The following is a 21,254-nucleotide window of genomic DNA, read 5'->3' as shown; positions in this document are numbered from 1 at the left end:
AGCATTTTATGCATGATGATAACTGTCTTACTCCATTCAGGCTTCTGTAACAAAATTCCACAGGTTGGGTGATTTCAAAACAACAGAAATTTATTTCTCACAGTTCCAGAGACTGGGAAATCCAAGATCATGGCACCAGCAGAGTTGGTGTCTTGTGAGGGTTCACTTCCTGATTCGGAAATGCCCAACTTCTCACTGTGTCCTCACATGGCAGGAGGGGCGAGGGAGCTGTCTGGGGTCTCTTTTAAAAGGGCACTGATCTCATTCATGAGGGCTCCACTCTTATGACCTAATCACCTCCCAAAAGCTCGACCTCCAAATACCATCCCAATGGGGGTTAGGATTCCATGCACGAATTTGAGGGGGGGACACAAACGTTCAGTCTATAGGAATAACCCATTCAATCCTCATAACACCCAATGAGGTAGTTGCTATTATCTCCATTTTACAGACGTGGAGGCAAAGACTCAGAGTTGAAACGACTTGACCAAGGTCACACTACTTGGAAGTGCAAGAGTTGGGTTTGAGCCAGGGTCAGCTTAACTCCATCGACATTGCTCCAAGTTGTCCTCCTGGCTGGACTCACATGGCCACATCGAGCCCTGAGGGTTCCAGTTTGGGCTGTGCGTGTGTCCTTCTCTGGGCTCTGGGGGACCCTCTCACCAAGGGTGTCACAGTGAGCGCCGCCTTTGTCCTACACCTATGGCCTGCATCTGCCCCCTGGGAACTGATGTTCCAAATGGCAGACTCAGGACCACAGCCAAGGGCTCAGAGGCTCCCACGCTCCTGAATCCTAAGTACTTGGAAACTCATCGGAGATTCGTTGGCAGCTGAGAAAGGGGAAAATGTGCTTGACTTGCTCTTTCATTTTTCTTTTCTTCAAAAGACTCCAAAGTCATTTTGGCAGCAAGTCTAAGGCCTCTGGACCAGTCAGTTCCAGTCTGGAGATGGGGCTGCTGATGTCTGCCCTTTCAAAGACCAAGTGAGTCCTGTTTTTAAAAGCCTGTCTGTGCCCTGTTCCTCTGCAGTGTTGACCTCTGGGATTCTAACCTCATCCCAGCTGGACGTGGGATTCCGTCATTGGCATCTGCCTGTGCATGTGATTTAAAGGGAGCCAGGAACCTCCAGCCCCCACATATCTCACCCGTGTGCCGCAGGGACTGGAGCTCTGTCTTCTCTGGGGAAAGAAGCCAGAAGGGACGGAACATCATACCAGCCAGGCACTGTGGATTTTATGTGAAATTTCTCATTCCATCCTCATGTTTCCGTTATAGAGATGAGAACACTGAGGCCGAGAAGGGAACATTTGGCTTGCCCAACACCTGTTAGTGGAGGAGTCAGCATTTGAACCTAGAACTCTCGGCTTTCAGGGTCTAGACTTATTCCACCTCACCATGCTGTTTCAACTCTTAGAGATTCCTTCCTTTGGATTAAGCTTTGCTCCCTCCTTGGGGGATCGTGAAAAAGATTTGATCAGTAAATCTCTAAAAGTTCTCTGATTGGAGTGTGAGGATCCCCAAACCAAGGCAGGTGGGTGGAACAACAAGCATACCAGGGGCTTCCTTGGCTCCTGGGTCCTGCTGACCGAGTTGCACTGCAGATTTTTCAAAGTATGCAAGACCACGGCAGCCACCTTTCCAGGAGGGGATAGTGCAATGCAGACAGCTCATCTGAGCCCTGGGAGGGGTGAGGAGCACTCTGGTCCCAGAACAGCAGAGTGCAAAGCCCTCAACACTCAGTGTGGTCCGCAGACCAGCAGCATCCACGTGACCCGTGTCACTTGAGAGTTTGTTAGCAATGCAGCATCTCCCTAGGGCCCCAGACCTGCTGCTTCAGAATCTGCATTTTAACAAGGCCCCTGGAGGACCAGAACGTACAGCAATGTTTGAGAAGCGCTGAGCAGAGTGGCTGAGGTGGCCACCTCTGACCATGCTCCAATCTGCTGCTGTGAATGTTTCAAGAAGCTCTTGCACCTCACCGAGTGGCCTAGGACTGAGTCTATCAATGAATTGTGTGACATGGATGAAGAATATTGTGTCCCTCCCTTCATCCTTATCCCTTTGCTTTGACCTCATGTACATTTATTGATTTACTTTTTTGGTGAGGAAGATTGGCCCTGAGCCAACATCTGTTGCCAATCTTCCTCTTTTTGCTTGAGAAAGATTGTTGCTGAGCTAACGTCTGTGCCAATCTTCCTCTCTTTTATGTGGGATGCCACCACAGCATGGCTTGATGAACAGTACTAGATCTATGCCCAGGATCTGAACCTGCAAACTCTGGGCTGCCGAAGTGGAGTGCACGAACTTAACCACTAGGCCACCGGGCTGGCCCTCACGTATATTTTTAATGCACATATGGATGTGAGAATTCTTGCCACATTAATTTTCTGCAACAAAGTGTTTCCTGGAGCAAATTCCATTAAGCCATTTTAATCCAGAGTTTGATTTCCTCCACAGCTCAACTACACCATTTCCATTTTTTCCCATTAAAATGTTTATTTGTAATAGAATTATCTTCATGGGATCAATTATTTTCTGTTTGTTTTATCACAAACAGTTGATTCATCAGTCTTTTTCCTTGTACCAACTTTCTGCTGATTATAACTTCTGCTATTCTGAGGTTTTTGTAGGTTTGCTTACTTGTTTCTTTGGTGACCATTTTTCCTGTCAAGTTCAAATCTCCTGGATCAAGCTCTGCAGATCTAAATTTCGTCAGCAACGCTTTTCTTCTGTTAATTTTTAGCCCATCACAAATTCCAGTGAGTGTCGTTCTGGCTCTGTCAGTTTCACTTGTTGTGATCATTTTCTACCGGTAATCTGCAGTAGGAATCACCAGAATGCAAGTGGGGGCAGGATTTCTGTCTTTTTCTCTTTTTTTTGGCGCTACTTTATCTTCAGGACCTGGAACAGTACCTGGTACATAACAGGGCGCCATAAATATTTGTGGGCAGGAGGAACGCTATTCACTAACAATTGAATCAAAGGCTGAAGATTTGTCTGTGTTTGTTGATAAGAAGACTGTGAAAAACTTCAAGGGAGAGAGATAAATGGAGGTAGGTGGGAAAGTGGAGGAGAAGAGAGAAGATGGAGAGAGTATGCACACACGTGCACACAGTCACACACATATATGGAGGCACAAACGCATATGTACGCACACAGACACATGGACATATACACACAAGTCACACATATTGAGGTGTGCACAAACACGTATATGTGCACACAGAGATATGTGCATGCACACACAGAGACAGATGCACATGCTCATACACGCACACAGCTACACATATGCATGCATAAACAAACACACGTTTGCACACAAGACCTACACGCACAAACATGCACATATACACAAAGACACAGATGCACATACAAGCACATACAGATACACACATGCATATATACACACAGTCTACTGGCGTATTGACCGCTAAAGTCCTTAATGCCAGGTAGAGTGAAATCTCCCTGGGGCAGGAACAATGGACTAAAATGCAGGGTCACAATATGCCATCCTGAGCTAAGGAGAAGAGGATGGGGGTCTGGGGTTTCAAAGGGGACGAAGACAAGTCACAGGGAGATGAGAAGAGCGATGTTTGGTGAACAGATGTTTGCCCTGCCACGCAGGGAAGTCTTTCTGCTATAAGAAGTTACCTCTGATAATCGCTCTCTTGCTGGTGCAGGCCCCCTGTCTAAATTCTTTTAGGCAGTTGGGGAGAGGCAGAAGCTTTTCCTGAGTCTGCTGGGTCTTGACTGCCTTCCGCTCAAAACAATCCACATGCCACAATGGCATGTTTTAGAGTGGCATGTGATGCTCTTTCTCACCATTTTGTAGCCGGTACTGAATTAAACGCATATCGAGGTGAACGGAACATTGGAAAACCAGTTTCTGCTTTTGTGTGAATTTATTCAAAAATCGTACTCCGTCCTCTCCCTGGGTCGGACCCGGTGGAAGTCGCAGGTTATTGGAGATAGAGTGCTTGGCCCTTGTCTTCAAAAGGAGGTGGATGTGGAAGTTGAGGAATTAAAAGGCAGCCCGGTGAGGGCTGTGCTGAAAAATCCTTTGAGCTGTGGGAGCTCCGAGGGCATCTGGAGCTGGATGAGGAAGTTTAGTAGGAGCCGGTAAATTCTGAGCCGTCAGACACTTCTGCAGGATTCCTTTGCAGGTGTGTGTTGACTAATTATAATAGTCGCAATGAACGCCTCTAGGGAGGAGATGGGGGTTGAAAGGCAGAAGAGGGCCGGAATCGAGGTTGGAAGATGTATAGTTAGAGACCTGGGTCGCCCATTCAACCTGTGCGGGTGGAGGCAAGCTGCCTTGCTCCTCCAGACCTCAGCATCTTCCTCTCTAAGACAGGGAATAAAAGCTTCTACTTCACAGGTTTGCTGTGAAAGCTAAAGGAGGAAATGGGTCCAAAAGGGCTCTGGAAACCACAATACCTCTAGCAAGCTGGTGGTTTTATTATGCAGAAGAGGCTGCAAAGATTTGGGGTTGGTTCTTCGATTAGTCAGTGTCTACTGCAACAAGAATGCGTAGCAAACATGCCCCAAATCTGGATGGCTCACCACCTCAGACGTGATTTTTCTCACTCCTGAGTCTGTAGGTCAGTTGGGGTTTGGCAAATCGAGGCTGGATTCCAGCCACATCTCCTGTTCTCCTTGACTGGGGGCTACCTGGAATTTTAATCTCATGGTGCTGGCAGAAGCATAAGAGAGCAAGCCAACCACACAAACACTTGTAAAACCCAACAGCCATGGGCCATCACCAGTCACGTGGCCAAACTCAACTTCAGTGGCCAGGAAAACCTACTCCACCTCCTTTAGCTGGAGGTACTGCAAAGTCACATGACCAAGGGAGGGATGCACAATCCTACAGGGAGGGAGTGAGGAACTGGGAACACTGAGCTGATCTACTGCAGCCCTCGAGGCAGGACTAGTGACAGTTAGGTGTCCGAAGTTGACAGATTGGGTCCCGATTCCTGGCACTTCCCTTCCCCTTTCTAGCCACACGACTTCGGGCAAGTCAACGTCTCTGAGCCTCAGTTGCTCATCTGTAAAATGAGCATAATCCTAGCCCTCAGCTCATAGGGTTTTAGTGAGGATTGCCTGTCTTGTTACATCAGCCTTGTAACGGGTGTCCTAGGGTTTACCTCGCACCTCCTCTAAGCTCATCTCTACGCCTCAGCCAGGGTCATCATTTACATACAAAAGTCACCCAGAAAGAAACCTCAGGCCCTTTAAGCAGATTGGTGGTTTCCAGGGGCTGAATGGGAGAGAGGAAATGGGGAGTGACCATTAACGAGTAGGAGGTTTCCTTTTAGGGTGATGAAAATGTTCTAAAATTGGTGATGATGATGGTCGCACAACTCTGTGGATATACATTCTCCCTGTCTGGAATCTTCTTCCCCAAGATATTTGCCCCCACCCCAGGTCTTTGCTTAAGTACAACGAGCTTCTCCCGACCACCCTATTTAAACTTGCCCTCCTCGCTGCCAACCCCTGCCCCCTAATATATTGTCTCTAGCAGTTGTAACAAGCTGCCATGCTTGATATTTTGGTTATGTACTTTATCATCTGCTCCCTCCTCCTCCTCCTCTGTCCTTGCAATGCACCAGGAGAATGCAAGCTTCACAAAGGCAGGAATGTGTATCTGTTTTGTTCACAGTCGCATCCCTAGATGGTGCCTGGCACAAAGCAGACCCTCCATAAGGATTTGTCAAAGGGAGGATGTAAACGATATAATGCGGGGCCCGCCTGGTGGTGTAGTGGTTAAATTCTCGCACTCTGCTTTGGCAGCCCAGGGTTTGCCGGTTCGGATCCCAGGCACAGACCTACACACCCCACGTCGAGCCTTGCTGTGGTGGTGTCCCACCTAGAAGAACTAGAAGCTCTTACAACTGGGATATACAACTGTGTCTGGGGCTTTGGGGAGGAAAAAAAAAGAGGAAGATTGACAACAGATGTTAGCTCAGGGCCAATCTTCCTCACCGAGAAAAGAAAGCATATCTTAAAAAAACCCCAAAACAATATAATGCTTATTAAGTGCTCTGGGCCTGGAATGTACAAGGGACCTAATCAATGTTCACTTTTATTATCACGATTTATTTCAAATAAGCTACTTGACTGCCAAATTTTCTGTCTGAAGTGCCTCTGAGTTTGAGTTGAGTATTTCTCCCAGGAGTACTTGCCCGCACACACGTGTGGGATAGACTCCCGCGGCGTCTGTAGATGCAGATCCCAGTTCTTCTGTGCCCAGCATAGCGAGCCGTGACATTTATAAATCTCTGCGCTCTTAATCCCCTGCTGATCCTCACAGAGGAGTAGCGGTTTGTGGCTAAACACACTGCCTCCCTTTGAACAAAGGGATGGAGAGATATCCAGGCATCGGTCCAGGAGCTGTGACATCACCTCCGTTATAAGGAGAAGGAGAATGAGGCTCAGGGATGTCAACTGACTTGCCCCACGTCACCCAGCTGGGGACGAGTGAAACCACCTTTTAGAACACACATCTTTGGGGTGCTGGTCCTCGTACTGCGTTCTTGAGTTTTGAGACAGATCTATTTGTTTCGAGGCCTTTTCCTTACATTGAGGTGAAGTGCGTAAATCCTGCATGCTCCTCACTGCCGACTGCTCTCTCCTCCACGTCAATCTTTTAAAGAGAACGCTCCTGGACTGTGAGAGCAGTTCCCGCAGACCTGGGCCCAGAAGCCCCCGTTAGCATGCCAATGTGCTGCGCTGGAGTACTTTCTGATTGTCATTCCTGGTGCACAGGGCAGGGCATCAAGCCAGGTCCCTTCCTAGTCAGTAACCATTTAGTGGGAACTGCACGGCTCTGGCTGCGCTTGTTAGGGTAACGCAGGTCTGGGGCACCCGGCTTGTGGAGGAGGAGGGTGGGTGCTCCTGAAAGACAGACACAGCACTTTAAAGGCTCCCCAGAGCCCACAGCAGTTTCGAGAACCATCGAGAATAAGTATGTGGACGTCAAATGATGGCCACAGGAGCTCGTGTTTGCAAAGCCGCCATTTATGGAAAGACCTGAAGGCAAGTGTCTCCATCCATTAGGTGATTACATTTGGCAGGACGTGAAACAACCTAGAAAGCTACAAAGGCCGTATTGACCCTAGCTGTTGAAAACGCATTTGCTCGGTAGTGGAGTGGCTTGAATTAAAGAGCAAACCACTTGAAACGGGATGAAGGAGCCACATCTGGGCAGGCCACGGACTTCGGAGTGACAGCAGTGTTTGCCTGAAGCCTCTCCATCAGTAGTTCTTGGCAGGAAGGGAGTTCGTTTATCTTTAGATCAATTTGGTGAAACTTACTGAGTGCCCGGCAATGGGCTATAGGGGTACAGAGCCGAAAAAGCTAGATTCTTGCCCTCCAGAAATTCACAGCCCGAGATCATGTAAATACCTCCCTACACCACACTTGCAAATACCAAATATGTGGACATCAGACAGCAGACTTAATGTTCTAAGACTGTGTACGCGTGTGTATAGAGGGTACTCTCCAAAGAATTATAAATATGAGAACATTTTTACTTACTACTCGTTTTTTTGGTCTTGTTTTTATTTCTTTGCTTTTTTTCTTTAAGCTTTATCATTCACACAGAATGCACCCATTTTAAGGGGGGCTGGCCCCGTGGCCGAGTGGTTAAGTTCACGCGCTCCGCTGCAGGCAGCCCAGTGTTTCATTGGTTCGAATCCTGGGCGCGGACATGGCACTGCTCATCAGACCACGCTGAGGCAGCGTCCCACATGCCACAACTAGAAGGACCCACAACGAAGAATATACAACTATGTACCGGGGGGCTTTGGGGAGAAAAAGGAAAAAATAAAATCTTAAAAAAAAAAGAATGCACCCATTTTAAGAGTATCGTTCAGTAGCTATTAGTATATTTATGGTTTTGCAACCATCACCACCATCTTATTTTAAATCATTTCCGTCATCCCAGAAAGAAACCTCATGCCTATTCTAATTACTCTCCATTCCTCCCTCCACCCTGAGGCAACCACTAATCTACTTTCTGTCTTTATAGATTTTTCTTTTCTGGACATTTCATTTAATGAAATTATACAACGTGTGGTCTTTTGTGTCTGATTTCTTTCACTTAGCATAATGTTTTTGTGGTTCATCCATTAGACACACTCGGAAGCGATATCTTCAGCATCAATATACACTTTAATCTTGTCCTTTCCCTTCACAATTGAAGGCACAATTAACTGGCCTGAATCTAAGGAAGTTAAAGACACCGTTTGTGTAGCGCCTGCTCATTTCAATCTCGGTTGAGATTTGATCCCGTGTCATTAATATTAATGCTCCTACTTTTCTGTTTTCAGTCACTTTTAATAAAATAATAAGAGTAAAATGTAATGAAATAGCTAAATAATCATCTCAACGAAGACAGTGATGGTGCTGGAGCTGTTCGCTGGTACCCAGAGCTGCCGGAAAGCGGTGACTTGTCGAAGGAAGTGTGAAAGTTAACATTTGACATAAAAGTTTGACTTAGAGACATGGATGCACAATGTTTGAAGGTGCAGCTGGTTCTAAACTTGAAAGGGTGGATGTTGGAGGCTGCCTGTGAATGTCATCGTCTCCATCATGATTGTCATCACCATCGTCATCATCATCATCACAATAACAGCAACGACCTTTTCTGATACAGGCTGTGTCCGACCCTGTGCTATGCAGTTCACATGCATTTTCTTATTTAATCCTCGCAACCCCCATTAGAGGCTTATATTATTTTTATTTTTATTCCCATTTTACAACTGGAGAAAGGAGGTTCAGAAAGATTCTGCAACCTCAGAGATACTGAGATACAACAGAAAAATAGCAAAGTGCATGAGTCTTAAGTGTACAGTTCAATGAAGTTTTACTTATAAACCCTCATGTGACCACCACCCAGGTCACATGCTACGCAAAGTGTGGTCTGTGGACCAGCAGCACGGGCATCCCCTGGGAGCTTGTTAGAATGCAGAGTCCCAGGCCTCAACTCCGATCTACTGAATCCGAATCTGCATTTTAGCAAGATCCCCAGGTGATTTGTATAAACATTAAGTTTCAGATGTCCTGATCTTGTCTCTTTTTAGAACTGTGCTGTCCAAGGTGGTAGCTACTAGCCACATGTAGCTATTCAAGTTGAAATTAATTAAAATGAAATAAATTCTAAAAGTCGCTCCTTAGCTGCATGAGCCGTCTCTTAAGTGCTCAATGAGCACACGTGGCTACTGGCTACTGGCTTGCGTAGCATAGATACAGAACATTTCCATCACAGCAGAAAGTTCTATCGGATTAGACTGTTTTAGAAGAAGCCACCAAAAGTACATTCTTCGTGGACCCACAGGTGAACGCTGGGGCCTCGTTCAAAGACAAAAATAAAGATGGTTATGGGTCAGAGAGGCAAAAGAAGCAGCCGCTCAGCCGCAATGCCTGAGTCATCTGCAAATGGAAGAAGAAAACCCAAAATCCTCCTTTTCAAGTTGGCAAATTTCCTGGGAGAGCATGTCACCGCTCTGCTGGCAGAAACGCGGCGGCAGTGCGGTGCGTAAGTGCCTGTGACATCCACATTATTACCAGATAAATTCATTAGGACGATGCAATCACGCTGAATACCAAATGAGGCAGCAGCGGCAGGACAATAAATTAAAGTGTTGCACAAACACTGCTCTCTTTCTGACTCCCTTTGCCTGTCTGCAGGTGGCATGGGGGCGGGGAACTCAGCCCAGGGCTGGCCCAGGAAATGTCAGAGCGCCTTGTTATAAGGGGTCACTGCACCCTAGAAGCTGGCGGGGGCTCGAAGGCATTTGGAAACCAAAGGGTCTGGGGAATTTGGGTCCCAGCCTCTGGATCTGCAGCAAGGAGGCTGGGATTGTCAAGGGCAATTTTCACCCCATGCATTTGCACAGGGTTTATCATTGCAAATGTGTTGTGCACACATTTCTCTCATTTGATTGCCAGATACCTATAGGGTTGTTTGTGAGAAATAAACTGGAGAAAAGCCCTGAAAGCTGAGAGTTCTTGGGGAAAATTCATTCTGCTCCCTAGATTTCAATTCTGGCTGCATTACTAGGCAGCTGTGGATTCTTGGGCAAAGGGCTAGCCTCTCTGAGCCTCAGCTTCCTTACCTGTAAAATTCTTACCTCAAATGTGGGTGGCATGGAGATACTATGTGCTGGCACACAGTAGGTGATCAGTAAGGGGTAATAGAATAATTTTAGCCTCCATACTTTTTCTGAGAACCTCCTCAGGCAAGAGAGTAATACCAAGATGGATAAGACACGGTTCTCGTCACGTGCAGAAAGTAGAAATGCATCATTAGTCACAGTATTCAATGATCAGAGCAGGATAAAGGTGTCTAGAGGGGGCTGTGGGACACAGAAATGTGCGTTTCTCCTGGGAAACGCTTTATGGGGGGTTATTATTTAAGCTGGGTTGTGAAGAAAGAGTTGGAGCTCACTAGGAAGGCTTGGGGAAGAGCATTGTAGAGAGAGGGGGAATAGCATTTGAGAGGGTACAGAAGTGAGAAAGAGAATTCTGTCTGCATTCAGAAAACTTTAGGAGGTCTGCTGGGTCAGGACCAGGGAGTGCATATGGGGAGGGGTGGGAGACAAGGTCAGAGAAGAAGGCAGGGGCTGTCAGTCTGGGTGAGGCTTCTGTGTGAGGCTAAAAACTGTGCCTTCATCCCTTATTGATGGAGGGCTATATTAGTTCTATTAATGCATAACAAATTACCCTAAACTTAGCAGCTTAAAATATCAATAAACTTTTGTTATCTCACAGTTTCTGAGAGTCAGGAATTTGGGAGCTACTCAGCCCAGTGGTTCTGACTCAGGGTGTCTCATGAGGTTGCAGCTGAGATGTTAGCCAGGGCTGTAGGCATCTGAAGGCTTGACTGGGGCTGGAGGATCTGCTTCCAAGATGGAGCCCTCACATGGCTGGCCAGTTAGCTCCGGCTGGTGATTGGACAGCACAGTTCCTCATCACATGGACCTTCCCATTAGGGTTGCTCGAGTGTCTCCATGACATGATGTCTGAGTTCCCCTAGGGCAAGTGATCCAAGAGAGAGCAAGGCAGAAGCTTCAATGTCTTTTATGCTCTAACACTAAAAGTCGCACTTGTCATTTATGCAATATCCTTTGTGTTACGCAGGTCAGCCTCTCCAATGTGGGAGGGGCTCTACAAGAGTGTGACTATCAAGAGGTGAGAATCCTTGGGGCCATCTTGGAGGCTGGCTACCTTTCCAGTAAGAGGAGAGATTACATCACCAGCCCCTTTTCACCGATAAGAAGACTGAGGCATGAGGTTGAATGACTTACCCAAGGATCATGTGACAAGATGTTGGCAGTGTTTGGTGCCCTGCTGCCTTCTGGGGAGCTCTTTCTTCCATTCAAAGCCATCTCATTAGGATTTCTGAAGAAGTTTCTGGAATAGCGGAGAACTATGAACACCCTGTGAGGGGTTCTAGGGAAATTAACACTCAGCAGAATCTAAACCCAAGAGAAACCACTCAACTCTTCTACCCAGAACCTACTGCTCAGGCAAAAACAGAGCCTTAGGTTTTGAGAGGGGCTGCTCTGTTGACTAATGTTAGTTTATTAAAGGTTAGTTTATTAATGTTGTTTTCTGGGAAGTTCATCATTAAACTAAAAAAATAATCTCTCTATCTCTATAGATAGATATACAGATAGATGGATGGATGGGTAGATAGAGAGATACACAGATAGATGGATGGATGGGTAGATAGATAGATATACAGATAGATAGATGGATGGGTAGATAGATATACAGATAGAAGGATGGATGGGTAGATAGATAGTTATACAGATATATGGATGGATGGGTAGGTAGATAGATATACAGATAGATGGATGGATGGGTAGATAGATAGATATACAGATAGATAAAGAGCTGATGGATAAGTAGGTGGATTAATGGATGGATGCTCGTGTAAAGCAACCAACTTCCTTTTGGGATGAACTAGTCTATTTTAAGGTTGTGCTCTTTCTGAATAACACTTAAAAAAAAACCGGGTCCTAAACCTTGGAGCTGTCATTGACTTCTCTCTTTTTCTCACATCCCATATCTTATCTGTCAGCTCTATAAAATATCCAGAATTTGGCCACTTCTCACCACCTCTTCTGCCCCCATCCTGGTCCAGGCCACCATCAGCTCTCACCTGGATTGCTGCAGTGGCCTCCTCACCTGCCCCTCCCAGTCTCTTCTATACCGAGGGACCACATGAAAATGTAAGTCCGCCTCGCTGCTCCTGTGCTCCAGCTCTTCCAGTGGCTCCCAACTCAGAGTAAACCCCAAATCCTTACAGCGCCTGGCGGCCTCACAGAGCCCCGCCTCCTGCTTTCCCTCCGACTCTGCCTCCTGCTGTCTCCTCTCTCGTCCGCTCTGATCCGGACACCCTGCCCTCTGCTGCGCCCCTCTCTCCTGTGACCCATCCTGTCTTCAGCATCTTTGCTGATCCTCTGCCTGACGTGTTCTTGCCCGGGTATCTGCACAGTCCACTTCCCCACCTTCTCAGGGAAGCCTCCTCCGACCACGCCAGCTGAGTCCTCCACCCCCAGCCATGCTGTGTTCATGGCCGTGAGCCCCAGCTCCTGGGAGCACGATGCCTGTAGAGTCAGCCCTCAGTAATCATTTGTTGAATAAATGAACAAATGAGCAATTAGTACTAGTCAAGGCCTTTACGTTCATCATCTCATTTGATCCAGGAAAGTAGGTGTGATTGCCTACTATGCCCATTTTATAGAACGGGAGACTGAGTCTAGAGAGATGAATTGGTTGGCTTAGTCTATGGCTGAGCTGAGATCTGAACCCAAGTCTGTCTGTCTCCAAGATCAATATGCTGTTTGCCTCTCACCGCCCTGTGTAGTCCTCTGGGATGTGGACCTTCTGCCTTTAGACAGAAGCTGGCGATTCAGGAATGTCAGCTTCAAAGACTGATTTTCACCAGTCGACTGAGTCGTCAGAAGTGACATTGGGAGCCAGTGGGAAGTACAGAAACTGTGTCTATTAGTTTTGCCCCAATGTTGTGTTTCTTTTTGAAAGTCCCCTCACCAGGCTTCTCACAACGGCATTCTCCCAACCATGTTACTCTATACATACTTCTGGAAACCCTGTTGGCTAAGAACTGTCAGCTCCAGTCACCATGGGGCCCTCTGGGAGAGGACCAGCTTCTCTTAGTTCTGCTTGGAGGTGACAAAGCCAAGCTGAGTCTCTCTATAGAGTAGCTGTGACTAAAGACAACTGAGCTGCCATTTTCTTCACTTTTCATTTTGCAGACAACATGATCACATTCTAGAAAGAGTTTCCAATGGAGGGGAAGAGCCATTTCTAATTCTGACGTCTATCTCAGCAGCCACGTTGAATCACGAGCCCCGTGGAATCAATCCTCTAGTTATCAGAACCTCCCCATGGGACAGCGCTTGAGGAAATTTTGGCTGAGGAGTGTTAGGGAGAGAGACGGGAAGAAAAGACCACACGCACTTACGCGCTCAGTCGTAGACCCTGGAACTCACCCCTGGGCCATGTAGGAGTCAGGACTGGTCTGACCTGGCAGGTGATCCTCCACGGAGAGAATAAGAAGATGAACAATTAATGAATTCAACAGGAGTCAAGGCCTTCCTTACATTCATCATTGCATTTAATCTGCAAGGTGCTTATTATTTATTCCATCTCCATTTTACAGGTGGTGAAACTGAGTCTAGAGAGGTGAGATGGTTGGTCTAGCCTGCGGCCGAGCTGAGTCTGTGGCTGCTCTTGGTGAGGGGAGGGCCCTAGTCCGTGAACCTCTTCCTCCTGTAGGAGCTTCAGCTGCATTACAGGTTCATTTCCTCCAGTTTGCAAGCTCGTTTTACACGAAGCTGATGCCCGGGCCCCACCCTCAGGGGTTTTGATTTCATTGGTATGGGTGGGGCATCATTACGGGTTCTAATGTGCAGTCAGGGTTGGAGCCCATTGTGGGTAAGTCTTTGTTGACTTGGAGAAGCCCCCAGCAAGATGCAGAAAATACATCCATCAGCTGCATCTGCTAAACCCTGAACGGATGGTAGGTCTGACGCCTTGTACTGAGCTGTAGCCACACTGGCACGGAGAGCACTTCCTCCTGGGTCTCTTCCCAGAGCCCTGCTGGGAGGTCCTTTAAGGATAACAATGGCCCCTGTGGCTTGGCACCACCCAGGAGTGAGGCTTGATGGTGATGGAAAGAATGTTCTCCTGGGGCCGGCCTGGTGGTGCAGCGGTTAAGTTTGCACGTTCCGCTTCTTGGTGGCCCGGGGTTCGCCGGTTCAGATCCCGGGTGCGGACATGGCACTGCTTGGCAAAAGCCATGCTGTGGTAGGCGTCCCACATATAAAGTAGAAGAAGATGGGCATGGATGTTAGCTCAGGGCCAGTCTTCCTCAGCAAAAAGAGGAGGATTGGTGGCAGATGTTAGTTCAGGGCTAATCTTCTTAAAAAAAAAAAAAAGAGGATGAAAAAGCAAAACCTATTAAGACAACGTTTGATAAATTCTCGCATGTTAAAAATTTTTTTGTGGGGCCGGCCCAGTAGCTCAGCAGTTAAGTGTGCACATTCCACTTCGGTGGCCTGGGGTTCGCCGGTTCAGATCCCAGGTGAGGACATGGCACCGCTTGGCAAGCCATGCTGTGGTAGGCATCCCACATATAAAGCAGAGGAAGATGGGCATGGATGTTAGCTCAGGGCCAGTCTTCCTCAGCATAAAAAAGAGGAGGATAGGCAGTAGTTAGCTCAGGGCTAATCTTCCTCAAAAAAAAAAAAAGAATGTTCTGTTGTCTAAACATTCACCTTATTCTTTCCCAAGTTTGGAAAAGGAGCATAGATATGTGGACCAGAAGACAAGGAATTCTCCAGGAAATCAGACCAAGGATGTGATAGCAAGGAGAGGGTCAGAGCAAAGTCCTGGAGGTTCTGGGGTGGGCTCCCAGGCACAGTGGAAGAGACGGAGCAGAGCCTGGAGGCAGGGGACCCCAAAGACGCAGAGAAGGCAAGCTCTGGCAGGGCAGGGGCCGTCTGTATCCCCAGCTCCTGGGACAGTGCCTGGCACACAGGAGGCGCTGCGTCAATGCTTGTTGAGTGAATGATGAACACACTTAAGAAATTTATTGTTTTTCAAGAGTTTATTATGACTGGCCTCCAGGAGTTTCCCTTTTGATCCTCCTGGATGTCAGGAGAAGGATGACCCAGAACCGGAATGTGCAGCCCTGTGGCTGGAAGGTGCTAGAAAGGGTGGAGATATATAACCGCGGGCATCACTGGGGGCCAGGATGGGGCATTTAAAATGAAGGAGGTGGGGACCAACGCCCACACACTTGGCTTTGCTGTGACGGTGCCTTCTGGATAAGACCAGATCAGATTGCCCCAGAGGCTGCCAAGTGGAGATCCACATGGAGAATCTGGCCTGTCGTCATTTTGTTTGGGCCACTATACTATTAATATTATCTTAAATTCATAGCCAATACTTAAAAATTGGGAGATTTCCTTTAGAAGTCTAGATTTCTGGCTTCCCTGAAAAATTCAGAAGTTCCAGCAGACCTGGACCAGAACTCCCACCGGCAATTACTGGCTCTTACAGAGTAGCTGCTGCCCCCTCTGGACACGTGGGGTGTTCCCCCTCCTTTGCCTGGATCTCCACTCAGCGGCTTCACCAAGGTTTATTACCAACCTGGCCCCTGTAGACGTGTGGGTTTGAGGCGGCCTGTGCTAGTCCTTTGCTTCTGTGTCTGGTTTCCTCCACTCCTTTGCCAGATATGCATTCTGGGCTCCTTTCCTCACTGGGCATTTGACACCTCAGCCACCCCATTTCTCAGCATCTCCAGGTGACCCCTTTGCACCCAAACCAGGCTGCCTCTGACATTTCTCCCTGCCCATTGTGGCAGGCACTGCTGGGTTTTTTTGCCCAAGAAACATTCCCCTGTATATATATATACTTTTTTCGAAAGGAAGAGGCAATATGTCCAGCCTCAGGGGATGAATTACAATTGGCCCAAGTTGTTGGTGGAAATCCCATTTCCTTTTGCCTAGGATTGGTTTAGAAGTAGGCGTCTGATTCAGTTCTGGCCAGTGACAGCTAAGGAGAAGTCTACTAGAAGTTTCTGGCAAAGGTTTTTCTCCCTTGTAGAAAAAAGATTCTTTCCTTTTGGAAGGCCTGTCATGTGGAGATGTGATGCTTGGAGTTGTGGCAGCTATCTTATGATCATGAGGCAAGACCTCATTCTCACAGAGAAAAACAGAAGACAGGAAGATCCAGAGACCCTCCTGATATCACTGAGTTACTGAAGCAAATCTGGGTCTCCTCATTATGGACTTCTTATTTTGCAAGCCACAAATGCACTTACGGTTTAAGAAAATGTTGGACTTTAAAAAAATTTAATTACAGCCAAACATATTTTTAACTGATACATTTCTCTTACCAGGTAGATTGTAGGCTCCATGAAGGCAAGATAGCGTCTGCTTATTCACTGGTATATAGCCAAGGCTTAGCACAGCATCCAGCACATAGCTGGTACTCTATAAATATTTATCAAATAGGTGATTGAATCCGTTTCAGACATTTCAAACTAAGTAAGTATGAAGAAGGCAGAAACATTCAATTTGTGTGCTCCTGTCCAAGTATATAATATATTTAAATAAAATTCAGGTAGCAAGGGCCAGCCCAGTGGAGTAGTGGTTAAGTTTGCGCACTCTGCTTCAATGGCCCAGGGTCTGCTGGTTCAGATCCTGGGCATGACCCTATACACTGCTCATCAAGCCGTGCTGTGGCAGCATCCCACATAGAAAATAGAGGAAGATTGGCACAGATGTTAGCTCAGCAACAATCTTCCTCAAGGAAAAAGAGGAAGATTGGCAACAGATGTTAGCTCGGGGCCAATCTTCCTCAACAAAAAAAGAAGAAGAAGAAGAAGCAGAAGAAGAAGAAGAGTAAGTAATATGTTTGACTTCATTTTACAGTTGAGAGTTCTCAGGCTTAGAGGGGAAGGATTTACTTTCCTATATTCCCAGCAATAGCCACATATGGGAAATAGTGGAGTCGGTATTTGAATCCAGGTGATTTGAGTCCAAAATCTGCCCTCCATGGACCCTTGTCCCTGTGCCACTTGACTGGCTGCCATCCTCAAGGGAAGGCATGCTGTCTGCAGCAAATGAGAGCGCTCTGCCAGGCTTTGCCTTGCAGACTCCAACAGATGACAGAACTATCGGGCAGAATCTGTGTCCCCTGAGTCCTGATGCACCAGATGCTATTTTTGTGCCATTTATGAGTAGAGCCACAAAAAATCGGCATCCCGGAACCGCACAGTTAGGAGGAAACTTCAGCATCCATCCCTTTTACCTACCAGCCTCTGAGGCCGTGCTGTGGCAGCTAGAACGTGGACCCTGGAGTCCAACAGGCTTGGTTTCAAATTCCAGCTTTGCCACTCACAAGCTGTGTGACCTTGGGCACACAAAATCAGCCTTCCGAGCCTTGCTTTCGTCCTCCACAAAAGACAGGGTGGTTATAAGGGGATAAGATATGGGGAAGTGCTCTGCACAATACCACACACATAGTAGGCACTCAACACACAGTTTCCGTCTGCTCCCCGCTTCCGTCTCAGGTCTGAGGCCAACTGTAAGGCAATTTTTACATTTATAAAAGTTATTTCATTTTACAAATGAGGCAGATGTGAAAGGGGTGTGGAAGATTCGACTGAGATTTCACAAGCCTTATTTCTAGGTTCTGAGCCAGGAAAGTAAACCTCAGTTCATCCCACTGCAAAAGAGAAAGAATTAAAACCACCTTTCTCTGCATGCGCAGTGAAGTTGAGAAATTCGACGATTTAATTAAAAGCTGCAGACTATCGTCCCATCTGCAGATGAATGACATTTAAATACAAGCTAGCATTCAGCTATTTCATTACCTGGGTAGGAAATGTGCCCCCGAACAGCATGGCTTAGTAATTACTCTACACTTTTCTTAAATACCCTGTTTACTGATTGTCTTATAACCGGATGATACACATACATAATTTTATATTTATGGATAAGTGCTCTTTCCTGACAACTTGAACATCTAAATTAGGCAACGCAAAATCAGATAATTGCAGAGAAACATTTGTCATCTGGCATGTGAGATCCCCAGGTAAATAGCATAATTACGTGGTATCTGTTTGGAATCAATGGAAGGTGGGTGGCCTGGCACTTATTAGTTATCCTCCCACCTTCTTCTCATTTTTAAGAGTGAAATTCAAATTTACCTTGAAGAATGGCTTCCAGCTTTGACAGCTCTCATCTGATGTCCATCCCTTCCTTTTACAACCTGATGTTCCCGGAGCCTATGGGTACGATGAGCATGTTTAACCAAAGTAGCTATTTTTCTGAAAGAAAACTATCCAGAAAGTTTCTGCATCTCCCTTCTTCTGATCACAGATCTGGCCAATGAGACTGGCATATGACTCAGGGCTGGCCAATCATTGAACTCGATTCCTCAGACGTCAGTAATTGGCCGGATGGATGAGCATGTGACCTTAGCAGAGCCAATGAGCATTCTTCCCTGGAATTGATGGATGGATGCTGGAGGAAAGACTCTCTTGCTTTTGGATGGAAATATAAAAGAGGATGTAAGTTGTAGGTGCTGGCAGTTTTCTTCTTTCCCACCATGTAGAGACCTGTCTGTGGTGGAAGGTAATGAAGCTGAGGAGAGAAAAGGGAGGTGAGAAATTGATGGAGGGAGAGGGGAGAGAGAGAGAGAAAGAGAGACAGAGACATGCTTTGCCGGTGTCAAGGCCCAGTCTCATTGCCTGGGACCCCATCCCTGTAGCCTTCTTTTCAAGTCTTTCCAAAATATCCTCTCCACACCGTGTGAGCCAATAAATTCCATCCCCCTCGGGATGGTTTGAGTTTAGTATTTGTCTCATTTCCTGCGTCAAAAAGAAGTTCTGACTTCTCTCATGAATTTCCCTGTCCGTTTTGAGGGTGACTGGACACTGCCCCCCACACTGCCCCCTGGGGGTGATCTGCTCTGAGCCCAGTGACTCAGGAGATCTTTGTGTGGCCTGTGACAAGGCAGAATTACTGGCTTCTTACTCATTTTCTGAGAGTCCCCTACCACCCCCAGGGATGGAGGCTGGAGGAGAGAATGCGACAACTGGGCAGATATTGGTAAGGCCATCCTTTTCTTACAAGTCTTGCTGGATAGATCAAAGGCCTCACAGTCTTTGACTCAGTAACTCTAATTCTTGGTCTCTATTCTGACAATTGCGCAGACGGAAGAAAGGTTTATCCATAAAGATGCAGAGCAAGGCTCTATCACACCGGTCAGCTGGAAACAACCCAGGGACCCACAATCTGGACGAAATTAAATTAATTATGGTTTCTCCACAGAACTTGTCTCCATTTAACTGGCCCCATGAATAATTTGAAGTGATGTTGTAAATATTTATGCTCCAATATCAAATGAAAAAAGTAGGTGGAGAAATCATGAAAAATACTTGGTAAATTATATAAAGAGCCCTAAGTACAAAGATGGGAAGAAAATATGCTGTTATTTGCCTGTGACTGGAGGATGGCATCGAAGGGCTATTTTTCTTACTTCTTTACACTCTTCTTTGTCTTTCAAATTTTCTGTAATGATGATGAGTTACTTTTATAATTAGAAAAATGAAATAAGGCAAAATATAATACAACAAAATGATCTTGGCTTGAGTGTACTCCACTGTCTTCTCTTTGGTTGAGCAAAGATGTTTGCCTGCTTGCTCGTTTAGCTGGGGCAGGATCTGGGAAATCACACAACCTCTGCGACCTTTTGGCAAGCTCCTTGACATTTCTCTCCCTGAAACTTTCACTTGTAAGTGGAGATATTAATTCCTGTGCAATTACCTTCAGAAATGTAGGGAGAGCAGAAAGGGCCATCGATGGAATATTGAGTAGGAAGTCACTAACCAGTAATTTGGGGAGCTGCTTTGCTGGAGGTGGGCGTGGATGCCTGCGGTGTCCACAGGAAGCTCCTCGGGCTGAGCAGTCGGGGACGTGTTTCCAGGATGGATTCCGAGGAGGATGTCAGAATATCCTCCCATCCCTCCAGCTGCAGAGTGCTGATTTCCCAGAGAGGATGTGAGTTGAGGATAGAGGCTTCAGACGAGAGAAAGGCAGCTGCAGCATCATAGAACCACTCCCAGCCTGGTCAAGGGCTCACCCATGTAGTCTCTCGTCCATTCAGCACACATTGCCTAACGCATCTGTTGTGTACCAGGGATGGTGCTTGGTGCTGGGTTACCGGTGAATCAAAGAGCCAACATCCTTCAGGGCCCATGGATGACAAAAGCATCTGTAGAAATCAATTGACCAGACCTGCACTGTCTAACAGAAACATAAAGTGAGCCCCATATATAATTTTATAGAATTATAGAATTTATAGAATTACATAATTTTGTATAATTCAAAAATTTTCTTAGCCATGTTTAAGAAGTAGAAAGAAACAGATGAAATAAATTTAAATCATGTATTTTATTGAGCTTAATATATCCAAAGTATTATCATTTCCACTTGGACCCAACATAAAAACATTATCAATGAGTTATCTTTCATTCTTTCTTAATACTTGTTTTTTTTTAATAGATATCATTTTTTAGAATAGTTTTAGGTGCATAGCAATATCGAGAGGAAGGTACAGAGAGTTCCCGTCTGTCTTCCTCCCCGACATGCACAGCCTCCCCGTTATCACCATCACCCCCGAGCAGGACATTTATTGCAATTGATGAACCGACATAGACACATCATGACCACCCAAAGTCCATAGTTTACATTATGGTTCATTCTTGGTGACATCCTGTGGGTTTGGACAGATGTATAATGACATGTATCCACCATTTCAGTCCCATATGGAGTAGTTCCACTGCCTGAAAATCTTCTGTGCTCTGTCTATTCACCTTTCCTTCCTTCTAGCTCTTGGCATCCTATAACCACTGATCTTTTACTGTCTCCACAGTTTTGACTTTTCTAGAATGTTGTATCGTTGGAATCATACAGTATGCAGCCTTTTTAGATTGGCTCCTTTCACTTCATCATATGCATTTAAGTTTCCTCCTTGTCTTTTCATGGTCTTTCATTCTTATTCGTACAGAGTCTTTGACATCCAGTGTGTATTTTTCACCCAAGGCACATCTCCATTTGGAAAAGCCATAGTTCCAGGTCTCGACAGCCATAGGCGCCAGTGGCTACAGTACTGGACGGTGCAGGAGGAGATGGTCCTCGTGTC

This window comes from Equus asinus, chromosome 14, assembly GCF_041296235.1.
Source record: "Equus asinus isolate D_3611 breed Donkey chromosome 14, EquAss-T2T_v2, whole genome shotgun sequence".
In the NCBI taxonomy this organism is placed as follows: Eukaryota; Metazoa; Chordata; class Mammalia; order Perissodactyla; family Equidae; genus Equus; species Equus asinus.
Note: the sequence above shows the minus strand (reverse complement) of the source record.